The 11,440-nt window shown below is 45.4% G+C and overlaps 1 protein-coding gene across 13 annotated transcripts in view; it reads right to left on the bottom strand.

Moving 5' to 3' along the window:
• PRKX (protein kinase X-linked) overlaps window positions 1-11,440 on the bottom strand; it is a 210,673-nt gene that overhangs the window by 122,889 nt on the left and 76,344 nt on the right. Inside the window, exon 9 of one of the 13 annotated variants that reach the window (XM_029240531.1) lies at window positions 3,327-10,079. The exons of 9 other annotated variants lie outside the window; for them this stretch is intronic. The gene's annotated coding sequence lies outside the window, so the exon portion shown is untranslated. Of the gene's footprint in view, window positions 1-3,326; window positions 10,080-11,440 lie in introns of those variants that run through there. 3 more of the 13 variants (XM_029240535.1, XM_029240532.1, XM_029240534.1) reach the window with 3 other exon arrangements.

Genomic DNA, 11,440 nt, shown 5'->3' with positions numbered 1-11,440 from the left:
CGATGAAGACAGAGCACTGGTAAGCACGCTGTAAACCGCACAGATGAGCTGGTGTGCGCCGTGGTGAGCGACGGAAATGAAGGGGTAGAAAAGAGGATCAACTTTTAAGTTCACAGACATGATGGGAAAGAGAGCCGCCGCTTTCTTCTAACCCCTCCCTAGTATTCGGTCCCTTGTGAAATCAGCAACACAGAGCTTGGAGTTCACGTGAGGAAAAAAAAAGCGGGATTCAGAGCAGTCACCTATGGGCTTCCCACAAAAGACCCAAGCCTGAAATGTGGTTTCATTTCTGGATGGTTCTGCTAAATATGCCAAATAGGTTTCCCACCATGACCACAGTAAAGGCTTGAAAAGCACGAATTAGGGGATCTCTGCTAAAGCCCCAATTCTTTAAGATGACATTCTGAAAGTGGCATAAATTCCCCCAAATAGGTCACGGGGGCTCCTTCTCTTAGGAAGGAAAAGACAACAGATTCCCAAGAAAAAGCCAAGGATCTAAACATCCGGCCAGGGACTTCCCTGGTGGCGCAGTGGTTAAGCGTCCGCCCGCCAATGCAGGGGACACGGGTGCGAGCCCTGGTCGGGGAAGATCCCACATGCCGCGGAGCCACTAAGCCCGTGCACCACGACTACTGAGCCTGTGCTCTAGAGCCCGCGAGCCACAACTACTGAGCCCACGAGCCACAACTACTGAAGCCCGTGCTCCGCAACAAGAGAAGCCACCGCAATGAGAAGCCCGTGCGCAGCAACGAAGACCCAACGCAGCCAAAAATAAATAATAAATTTTTTTTAAATAAAAGGATATCAGTTTAAGAAAATAAACAAGCATCTGGCCACCGGGAAATGGAGAGTTCTCGGGTATTAGAATGTACTCTGCACAAGGCCAATCCTCCCCCTTTGCCTTTTAGGCATTGGGTAGTGCTTCTCCACCTTGACAAAAATAAGCACAGTGGATAAGAACTGCCCAAATTCCGACCTCCGTGGGGCAAATTAACCTTTGTTCTTTCCCACTTACTGGAAGGACGTCACTTTAAAAACTCTGCCTTTTGTGGATTTTTTTTTTTTTTCCCGCTTTCTCTAAGGCACTGGTTTTAAACAGCCTGCACACAAATTCTGATTCATGAGAAAGAAGCATTGTTCAGCCAGTGGCTTTCCGAGACATCGCCCTCCCCGGGGGACTATAAAAGCTGAATGTGCAGTGGGCTCCAAGCCAGACCTTTCTAACCAGATACCAAAGCCAGTCTATTCTCCAGGATGTTCTTGAAAACTGGAAACATTTCGGGTGAAATTCGAGACCCAGCCCCAAAGGCGGGTGCCAAGGGCCAAGGGCAGTGGGGACAGAGGAGCGGTGGGAGGCAGTCACTCACTGTTCAACGGGTATAGAGTTCGGTTACGTGAGAGCAATACATCCTAGGGAGCTGCTGTACTTGACGGTGCCTACGTAACAGGGAAAACCAGTTACCTGTTCCTTTGACCTTTGTGCTCTGTCGCCTGTGCTCAGTGATGCTGGCTCTGCACCTTTTGTAAAAGAGTGTTGCCTGTGGCCTGAAATATACATGATGGCACATGCTCCGGGCTCTGACCTTTACCAGTAAAACACTTTTCAGTTCATATAGAGATAAAAGGTTGCAGAACAGAGAATAACATGTGTCTTGTTGGAGGTTTACGTGAACATGGTGACCTGACCTACATGGACAGATGCAAGAGCAAAGGATTCCAGCACCAAGAAGGTGCCACAACCCCAGCCCGCCCTCCCCTTGCCTTTAAAAATGCTTTGCTGAAACCCTTCAGGGAGTATGGGATTTTCTGAGCACAAGCCACCGGTGTCCTGGCAAGCCCTGCAATAAACCTTTCTCTGCTGCAAACCCCGACGTTCCGGTTTGTTTCGCCTCACTGCACGTTGGGCACACGAACTTGCGTCCAGTAACATCTATACTTGACGATACTGTACTTTGCACTTAAAATTTTATTGAGGGTAGATCTCCTGGGATGCACTTTTTAACCACCATTTAAAAATAAAAGTTTATCTGTGCTCATAGCTTCACAGGTCTACAAAAGAGTCTCTCACCTGCATTTCTGGAAGGTAATTTGCCTGTTAATAACTCTGACTTTCAAAAGGGTTCAAGTAGATCATGGTTTTCTGCCTTAAGACAAAGCAAAGCATCCAACTGTCAATGCTCTTATCAATCCACTGACTGGAGGTCTTCAGCATTTGACAGTTTGCCCGGCATCCAATGTTTTCCTCCAAATATAGAGAATCTGGTTCTTTGTTTCTTCAATGACGGTCCTAATATTTTTATTATTGAAATGTCATGTGGTGCATTGGAATGAGCAGGAGTCGGGTGGAGTTTGAATCTCAGCTCCATGATTTATTAACTAGGAGACTCTGGGTGAATAACTTAGTTTTTCTTGGCCTCAGTTTTGCTACCTTTGAAGGAGGGGGCGGATATATCCTATTTTTAAATGTTAAATGGTAGCTGCGCCCAGGAGTGGGATTGCTGGATCATTTGGTAATTCTACTTTTAATTTCTGAGGAACCTCACCTCCATGTTGTTCTCCATAGTGGCTGCACCAGTTTACATTCCCACCCACAGTGCAGGAGGGTTCTCTCTTCTCCACACCCTCTCCAGCATTTGTTGTTTGTTATCTTTTTGATAATAGCCATTCTGACAGGTGTGAGGTCGTATCTCACTGTGGTCCTGATTTGCATTTTGAAGAGGTATCTGCGCCCCCAGATTCACAGCATCATTATTCACGACAGTCGAGACACGGAAACAACCTCAGTGTCTGTCAACAGAGGAATGAATAAAGGAGATGTGGCGTACAGATACATACGACGGAACATTACTTGGCCATAAAAGAGGAAATCCTGCCATTCTTGACAACATAGATGTACCGAGAGGGTATTATGCTAAGTGAAATAAGCCAGACAGAGAAAGACAAATAGGGTATGATATCACTTATCTGCAGAATCTAAGAAAGTCACATTCATAGAAACAGAGTTAAAAGGTGGTTGCTGGGGCTGCGGGGTGGAGGGGTAATAGGAGAGATGCTGATCAGAGTATAAAGTTGCAACTAGTAGGTAAATAAGTCCTGGAGATTTAATGTAGAGCACAGTGATTATAGACAATAATATTGTATAACAAACGTCACCCTTACTAAGAGACCAGTGCTTAATTATCCCCACCACATACACACACACACACAAATGATAATTAGGTAACCTGATAGAGATGACAGCTATCGCTACAAGGGCAATCATACTGCAATATATAAATGTATCAACCAACACGTGGAACACCTATCAGAATGTTATATGCCAACTATATTACAATAATAATTTTTTAAAAAAACCTGTAAAGCAGGTATCTTACTGTCCTGTATGGAGGGGAGCTCCAAAAACAGAAGAAAAATTTTTTTTCCGCAGGCAATACCTGAGGCAGCCTCGGACTGAGACCACACCTGTCCTTCCTTAACTTCTTGAGACAAGGTTGTTGGATTCTTTAACAAGAACGCAAAATGAGATTGGCTTCCAGACTTCCATGAACAGAGTATGGTTACGGAAAAAAAAGGAGAAAGAAAAGAAAAGAAGCCAATGAGGGCAACCAAAATGGCAGAGGAGACAGAAGAACTCAGCTGCTTCGCAACACAGACCCCGTGGACCATCTCCATCAGTCCCTCAAAAACCCTTTCTCATATTCTCCCGAAATATGCATGGATGTGCGCGGGCACGTACACACACACACACACACACACTCTCTCTCTCTCTCTCTCTCTCCCCCAAACCAGAATGTCACCCCCTAAGCACCTACTCTATAGAAATTCTAGACCGTCACTCCCAGAAGGTTTGCACCCAGACCCTAAGTTGCCGTGCCTGTCCGTGGAGACGTTCCCAAAGGAATTCCATGAGCAGAGGTGGACAAGGGTGGCCACCAAGTAATAAACAGGCTCGTATGGGACCCTCGTTTTGGTGTGATGCTTGCTACCTGGCTGTACCAGTGTGACATGAATGCTATAAATCACACACGGGTTGACTTACGGTGAGGAAGGGCGGATGTTTCAGCAAACTGCAAAGGTAACGTGGAAAGCTGGGTGCCAAGCTACGTGAGGGATGAGAAGGAAATTTTAAAATATTTTAGTTTTTGATGACAGTGATGGAGGCACATTTTGAACAAACTGCAAAGGCGACTGGCAAAGACACCCTCGGGTACTAGATGAGAGGTTGGCAAAGCATGGCCAAATCCAGCCCCCCAGCCTCTTTTTATAAATAAAACTTTACTGGAACACAGCCATGCCCCTTCATTTACATACAGTCTAGGGCTGCTTTTGCACACAGCTTGTCCTGCAATGCCAAAAATATTAACCATCTGGCCCTCTGCAGAAGAAAATACAATAATACTGTATCATATGTTTGAAACTTGTTTTAAGGGAGAATTTGAAAGTTCTCAGCACAAGAAAAACATTTTATAACTATGTAAGGGGACGGATGTTAAATAGATATACTGGGGTGTTTTTCTGCTACATATACATATATAGAATCATTATGCTGTAAACCTGAAACAAACATAATTTTTTGGTCAATTATATCTCAGTAAAATATAAAAAATTAAAAAGAAAAAGAAAGACTTCCGACACCTAGGCTAGATGAAAGCAGAAAAGCTACAGCTTCCCCTGTGACCAAAGAACCAGACCGGAGACAGACTTTATCTTAAAAGATACAAAGTTTTATTAAACAAACCTGGAATCAATAGTATTATTCCATAAATTAGACAGCAGTAAAATTTTCCTAGGGTATATATACAAATCACAGTGATTTTCATTGTGCAAGGAACTGACAGGGTTTTTTAATCCACATGAGAAGCTGGGATGACCCGGCGGGGCTCACAGTGTGACTCACTGGGGACGTGCCACACTGGCCCAGGAGCTTCATCCCGCAAGAAAGAAGGAAGCTCTGACCTCCCTGCAGAGCTGGAAAAGCATCTCAGGGAACCAGGAAAGACGGCCTGCGAGCAGAAAGGCTTCACATCCCAGTTGCAAAAACAAACATGTAATGACTTGTACTTAAATAACAAAAGTCCACCACGGAAGATCAACAGAACATCTTACGACACAATAATTTAGAGGAAACCGTTACAGAGTATTTCCTTTTGATTATGAAGCACTGCTCCTTGGATGCAACCCCACAGGGTCTTCAAAAACAAGCCTGATATGAAAACAGTATGCTTGGTGAAAGCATCCCCCCCCATTCCACCTCCAACAAGACAGACAGACAGACACACACACACACAACTACTCAAACATATTAAGACAACTGTGCATGTATTTTTCTCTTTGTTTTTGGTAACTCAACAACATCCAGGGAAGTGGAACTAATTAGTCAGAAACAGGGATAGAGGGTACATACAGTTCGTAGGATGTGCCCAACAGGTGTAAAATACACGCCAGGGAGACGGACCCCTGGAAAAAGAATAATGCAGGCATGTCACTTCAAATCTTAATTGGGAGCCATCAAGGGCTTCTGTGGTGGTGCAAATTTCACGATGCAAAATCAAAGGGCTGGAAAAAAAAAATCCAGTCTTTCCTGCACCTGCAGCTAACATGAGGATTTTGATGTTCTGGTGGGGTCTGCTGCAGCCTGCAGAGTTCACCTGGGTGGGCGGCCCTCGGTGCCTCCAGGGCGGTGCGTCGGGGTCTCGCGTGAACAGGATGGAGCTGTATTTCACAGCTAAAGTGGTTCCAAACTGAGAGGCAACTTAGGTTGTACGTAGAAAGGGCAAATGTGTGTCGCCTCACTCAACTGCTCAGCGCTACTGGTGACGCTGTGGCTGGCGGCAGGTAAGTCCCGACATAACAGACGGATAGAAGGAAACAAAACACTGCACGAGACATTTATAAACAGCTGGTGGTGCAGCTGCCCCAGGAGCACAACAGGAGGTGGTGTTTGAAAGCATCGTGATGGTGTGACATGGACACCCGTTACCTAGTGACTGGAGTTTCTTTTGCGTGTTTTGACATGTGGAGAGCATAAATCACGATTTTTCCATTGCTGGCAAACGATACATTTCTGCTGAGGGGGATTCCGACTTCTGTGACCGTGAGCATTATGCCATATGATCAGCTGTGATTTCATCTCCTTCTCAGCTTTACAGATGCCTATCAAAGCAGGCTGGCGACAATCCCCTTAGGAAAACAAGACCCGCCTCAATCCACCTCTTGCAATACATGTGTTTCCTAAAGACTTTTTAAATAGCATTGTCATTTACCAACTTGTCAAAATTGCAGAAAACAAAAATAAATCTGTCCTTTCCCGGCTCTCAATGTTGTACTGATGGATGTGAATTTTCTCCAAAACTTTGCACCCTGATTATTTTTGATCCGATATGTGAACACGGCAGAAGGCCTCCAGGGAGTGAACAATTTTTCGGTCATACATAGGGAGCGTGCCATGTGCTTAAGACTCACTTTGATCACACCCATCTTTGCATTACGTCAGACCATTTAATTTATGCCCTGGTCACCGGCAGGTAACGCTTTGTATAATTAAATGGGCCTGAGGGTCTGGAAGGTGAGACAAACACCATGTGGTACTCTTGGAATTCCTCTTCACTTTCAATGTTTTGCGTGGCTGATGGTCAATGACAACGTTTTTAAAGAACCAAGTCATCAATGCATTTGAACTTTTGTCTTCCCTGCATATTTGTTCAAAATTAAGGCAGTGTGTTTTCATGCATTCTTGTACTCTTTTCATCTCATAAATTAAATCCTGGACAGGAAGAGCAAACCCAAAAAAACACGCATAGGGATCGTGTGTATGTACAATTTTGCATTGTGTTCAAGAAAGGTGTTTCATTTATTTTGTATTTTTTTAAGCATAAGGCTCCTAATAATTTTTTTTTTTTTTTTTTTGCAGTACGCGGGCCTCTCACTGTTGCGGGCTCTCCCGTTGCGGAGCACAGGCTCCGGACGCGCAGGCTCAGCAGCCATGGCTCACGGGCCCAGCCGCTCCGCGGCATGTGGGATCCTCCCGGACCGGGGCACGAACCCGCGTCCCCTGCATCGGCAGGCGGACTCTCAACCACTGCGCCACCAGGGAAGCCCTAATTGTTTATTTTTATAGTCAGAAGACACAAGACATGTTTTTCCTTGTGGGTCTACATCTCCGTGCAGGTTTGCTTTGCTCATTTAACCTTCTGACATTCAACGATGAAACACTGCAGAGATTACATGGTAAAATTTTAGCCCCTGTTGGCCCATGGCTTCATCCAAAGAGCACGGTGCCTGAAAAGTACAGACTGAAAATACAGTTCTGTGGGAACATTTATCCAAGCGCACCCTTGGAAAATAAATTTTTATTGAGCTACTCATTGGAACGGGTTTCTTTTACTAAATTTTGGGCTCACTCGCACCTATGGAGTTGGTTTTTGAAGACGAGGTCATTTATGAGAAGGGGGTGATTTAGTGTCCTCAATTTAAAGCTCTTATAGGTGTAAGTTGCCTTCATGTCACCTTCAAATACACACAGCCCTTGTCTTTGGATTCGTGAGTGGAAACTGGCCAAATGTGAGAGGTGACTGCATCTCCTCTGACATTTTTTGCTACGGTAAAAAAAAACGTATGATTTTTTTGCAAATGGCAGCTCTCCACACCCCCAGATGTGCCTGCAGAAGACACAGAGGTAGGCAAGGGCTATAGGAAGAAAAGCCTTCCTGGCCCAGCCCAGGAAAAACAGTGTTGATGGCAAAGAACCTGCCCGGTAACCCAAGAACACATGAGCTGCAGAGGCCTGGGAGGGGGCTGAGAGCTCAGGGGGCACCCAACACTTGACACCAACACACCTGTGGGACATACTCTGCCCCATGCCGGCTGCCCAAGGAGCTGGACCTTTCTTGGCAGGAAAAGGGAGGATGCAGGAGAGGAGATCTCGGAGATCTATCGGGTGCATCCCGGCCGCCACTGAAGGCTCTGGAACCTACTTCTTAAACGCACAGACCTCCACGGAGAAGGCCGTGGTTGGGCCCTACGATCTGATACATAACAGGTTTGAGCAATGCTGTGTTTTCAGCTGACTCACAGCCAACAGAATATGGGCGGCGCCTTTAGATTTTCAGAGCAAAGTTTGGAATCAGAAAGCAGAAGCAGAGAGTAGAGGAGGAAATGCATGAGGGACCAGACAGACACCAAGGACCTCCGCCTAGGCACTGCTTCTGGGAAGACCCATATTTAAACAGCAACACACTCATGGCGACCCACTCAACACTTGGCTTTCATGATCAGTGCTAAGGGGAAGGCACAGCAGAGCACTCCTCAGGGGACCCTCACCATCACGTCCAAAGAGAAACGAATCTCACCCAACGGTTATTCTGCACAAGCCAACCAGGTCTATGACACCAGATGGACTGAACATTGACAAGAAGAAGTAAAACTAAGCAGAAACGAGGGAGGTTCAAACACTTCCATCGTACCCGTTTTGTTTCTTACTTTTCCTAAAACCAAAGGGAAAAGAAAACATTTGCATAAGTTCATTGAGCCAATACAGAAAGCTACGAGTTTGCTTTGGGAGATGCAGTTTGGTCCACGGATTTAACCTGGAATATTAATAGATAGCCATCCCCCTACAGAGTATGAGATTTTTTAATGCAATAGAGAAAATTCCTTGAATAACATTCATGGTCAATGGCTAGCCTTGCACTGAAGTCCAAACCCACATCTCCTTCCCTGTCGTCCTGGATTCATGACCCAAGGCTACCAGACACAAAGCATTGAAGATATTGGATATAGACCATCGTATGATACTTTCTTCACATATAACCATAAAATGCATATAAGATGATAAAAAATGCACATATCATACTTTTAAAATTTGTCCCCAAGAGAATAGATTCTTGAAAAAAAATCTGAAACATAAAACACCATAGGCTCTGGAAAGTAGGAACATTTACTTCACTGCACAATTTCCCTGCTCCAGGCACACCGTCCTTTTTATACACACACAGACACACGCACAGGCACACACACGCAATTTGTGGTTGTATCTGAACAAGTTCAGGTCAAACTTATAAAGTCTATGAGAAAAAACACCCCAGGATATCCCAGTAGGAACACAAGCCTAAAAAGAAGATAAAATCTACAACCGAACAATTTTTCAAAATGTCCAATGTGCAGTCGATTTCCAGTTGCTTAAATAATTCTAGGTCCACAAATGTCAATGGCTCTGCAATCTCTTTATATACATCCGGGTATATATAAATGTGGAAAAGTCCTTATCCCATTAAGAAGATGCTTCTTCAGGTCTGCCTGGGGGCAGCCATCTGTCCCAGGCAGGCTCAAATCACCCTGTTTCTGGCATGAAATTAGACAAAGGATTTTGTTAGTTTTTAAACACCTGGGTAACGTTTGTCATCCTAAGAAGAACAACAACGATAATAGCATGAAAGAAACCCAACTTTCCTTTGGAATTCTTACTGCAAAGACCCACAAGCCTGAATTCTAAGGAGAGAAGATGCCTAATAAGAGACATGGAACAATATCTGAAAGGTGGGTTTTTAATGTTCTATGGTGTTGACATGCACAGAACTAGCCTCTCCTCACCCACGATGAGAAGGGAGATTCATCACTCAAGCAAAAACAGACCCTAGGGCTTCCCTGGTGGCGCAGCGGTTGAGAGTCCGCCTGCCGATGCAGGAGACACGGGTTCGTGCCCCGGTCCGGGAAGATACCACGTGCCGCGGAGCGGCTGGGCCCGTGAGCCATGGCCGCTGAGCCTGCGCGTCCGGAGCCTGTGCTCCGCTACGGGAGAGGCCACAACAGTGAGAGGCCTGCGTACCGCAAAACAAAACAAAACAAAACAAAAACAGATCCTAGTTTCAATGTGCTTTGCTGTAGGATTATACAACCAGAAAAAACACTTTATGATGAAGAGAACTACAAGGCACAGAGAGCTGAGAGGTCCCCTGCCAGCTGTCTTAACATCCATCTCCACCTGCTGAAAAGCAGCAGTCCACACACAGATGCACGAGTAAGTCACACAGCTCCAGAACAGAGCTCCGGAATCCTGTAACGAAGCTGAGCTCGGGTCTCACCTGTGGGATGAGATTTCGCTTCATGAAAGAATATCTTTTCGCATAGCATCGTCACATCTCATCGCTCAGCGGAAAATACCAGCCGGTAAAATGACTGAGAGACATTCAAATACGAATGTGTCTGGCTTTTAGAAGAGCAAAATGCAAGCTGGTTGCATGAACAGGAAGCAATGAGATCATGAAATGGTCTCCTGACTTCCAAAGGGTCACCAAGAATGTCATCAAATACTGCCCCTGCCATTGGCCAAAGTACATTAAAAATAATTCCACTATAAATCTAGGAAAAAAATGATACAAATGAACTTATTTACAAAACGGAAACAGACTCACAGACACAGAAAACAAACTTATGGTTACCGAAGGGGAAAGACGGGGAGGGAATTATTAGGAGTTCGGGATGAACAGATTCACATTACTAGGTATAAAATAGATAAACAACAAGGACCTACTGTACAGCACAGGGAACTATGCTCAGTATATTGCAAAAACCTACAATGGAAAACAATCTGAAAAAATACATACATATATACAACGGAATCACTTTGCTACACCTGAAACTAACACAGTATTGCAAATCAACTGTACTTCAATAAAAAATTAAGAAAATAAAAACCAACCCCTAGATACCAGGGAGAAAAATAAAAGTCAATTAAACTAACTCAGTAACTAACTAAATAAACTAGACCTTCAAAGTCAGAGAGGCATAGTCCTTCAAAGGTTCGTGGAAATAAGAGACTCAAAGTCATTTCTTTTCAATCTCAAATTAACTTTAGCAAATTTCCTATGACGTGTTCTCAGATGATTCCTTTCTAACAAAAAGAGACCCAAGAGCCCTTCTGAAAATACTTGGGAAGTACTGTGGTCTGGACCTCGGGGATTCCAGGAAGCAGTCATAAGAGCTATGCTTCTCAAATGTGTAGGTGCACCTGTCTCCTAGGAGCCGTATGTACTGGTACAGACCTGCCCCAGCAGGTCGGTCCGGGGAGTGAGATCCTGGTGGTGAGGCTGGTGCTCCGGCTGAGCGGCCAACACACACAAGCTGTTTCTTCTGCTGCCCTGGAAAGGACTAGGGCTGGTTCTGCTCCATCGCTCGTGCCCGAAGTGGGGAGAGAAGCCCCGCTCGGTCTATGCAAGACCTCCTGCACGTGAGGTTCTGTCAACCTCGCTGATTTTTTTTTTTTTTTTGCAGTACACGGGCCTCTCTCACTGTTGTGGCCTCTCCCGTCGTGGCGCACAGGCTCCAGACGCACAGGCTCAGCGGCCATGGCTCACGGGCCCAGCCGCTCCGCGGCATGTGGGATCCTCCCGGACCGGGGCACGAACCCGTGTCCCCTGCATCCGCAGGTGGACTCTCAACCACT

Source organism: Monodon monoceros, unplaced genomic scaffold (assembly GCF_005190385.1).
Source record: "Monodon monoceros isolate NGI ecotype Baffin Bay Population unplaced genomic scaffold, NGI_Narwhal_1 Super_Scaffold_22, whole genome shotgun sequence".
Classification (NCBI taxonomy): domain Eukaryota; kingdom Metazoa; phylum Chordata; class Mammalia; order Artiodactyla; family Monodontidae; genus Monodon; species Monodon monoceros.
Note: the sequence above shows the minus strand (reverse complement) of the source record. Positions and strands in the feature narration are given on the sequence as shown.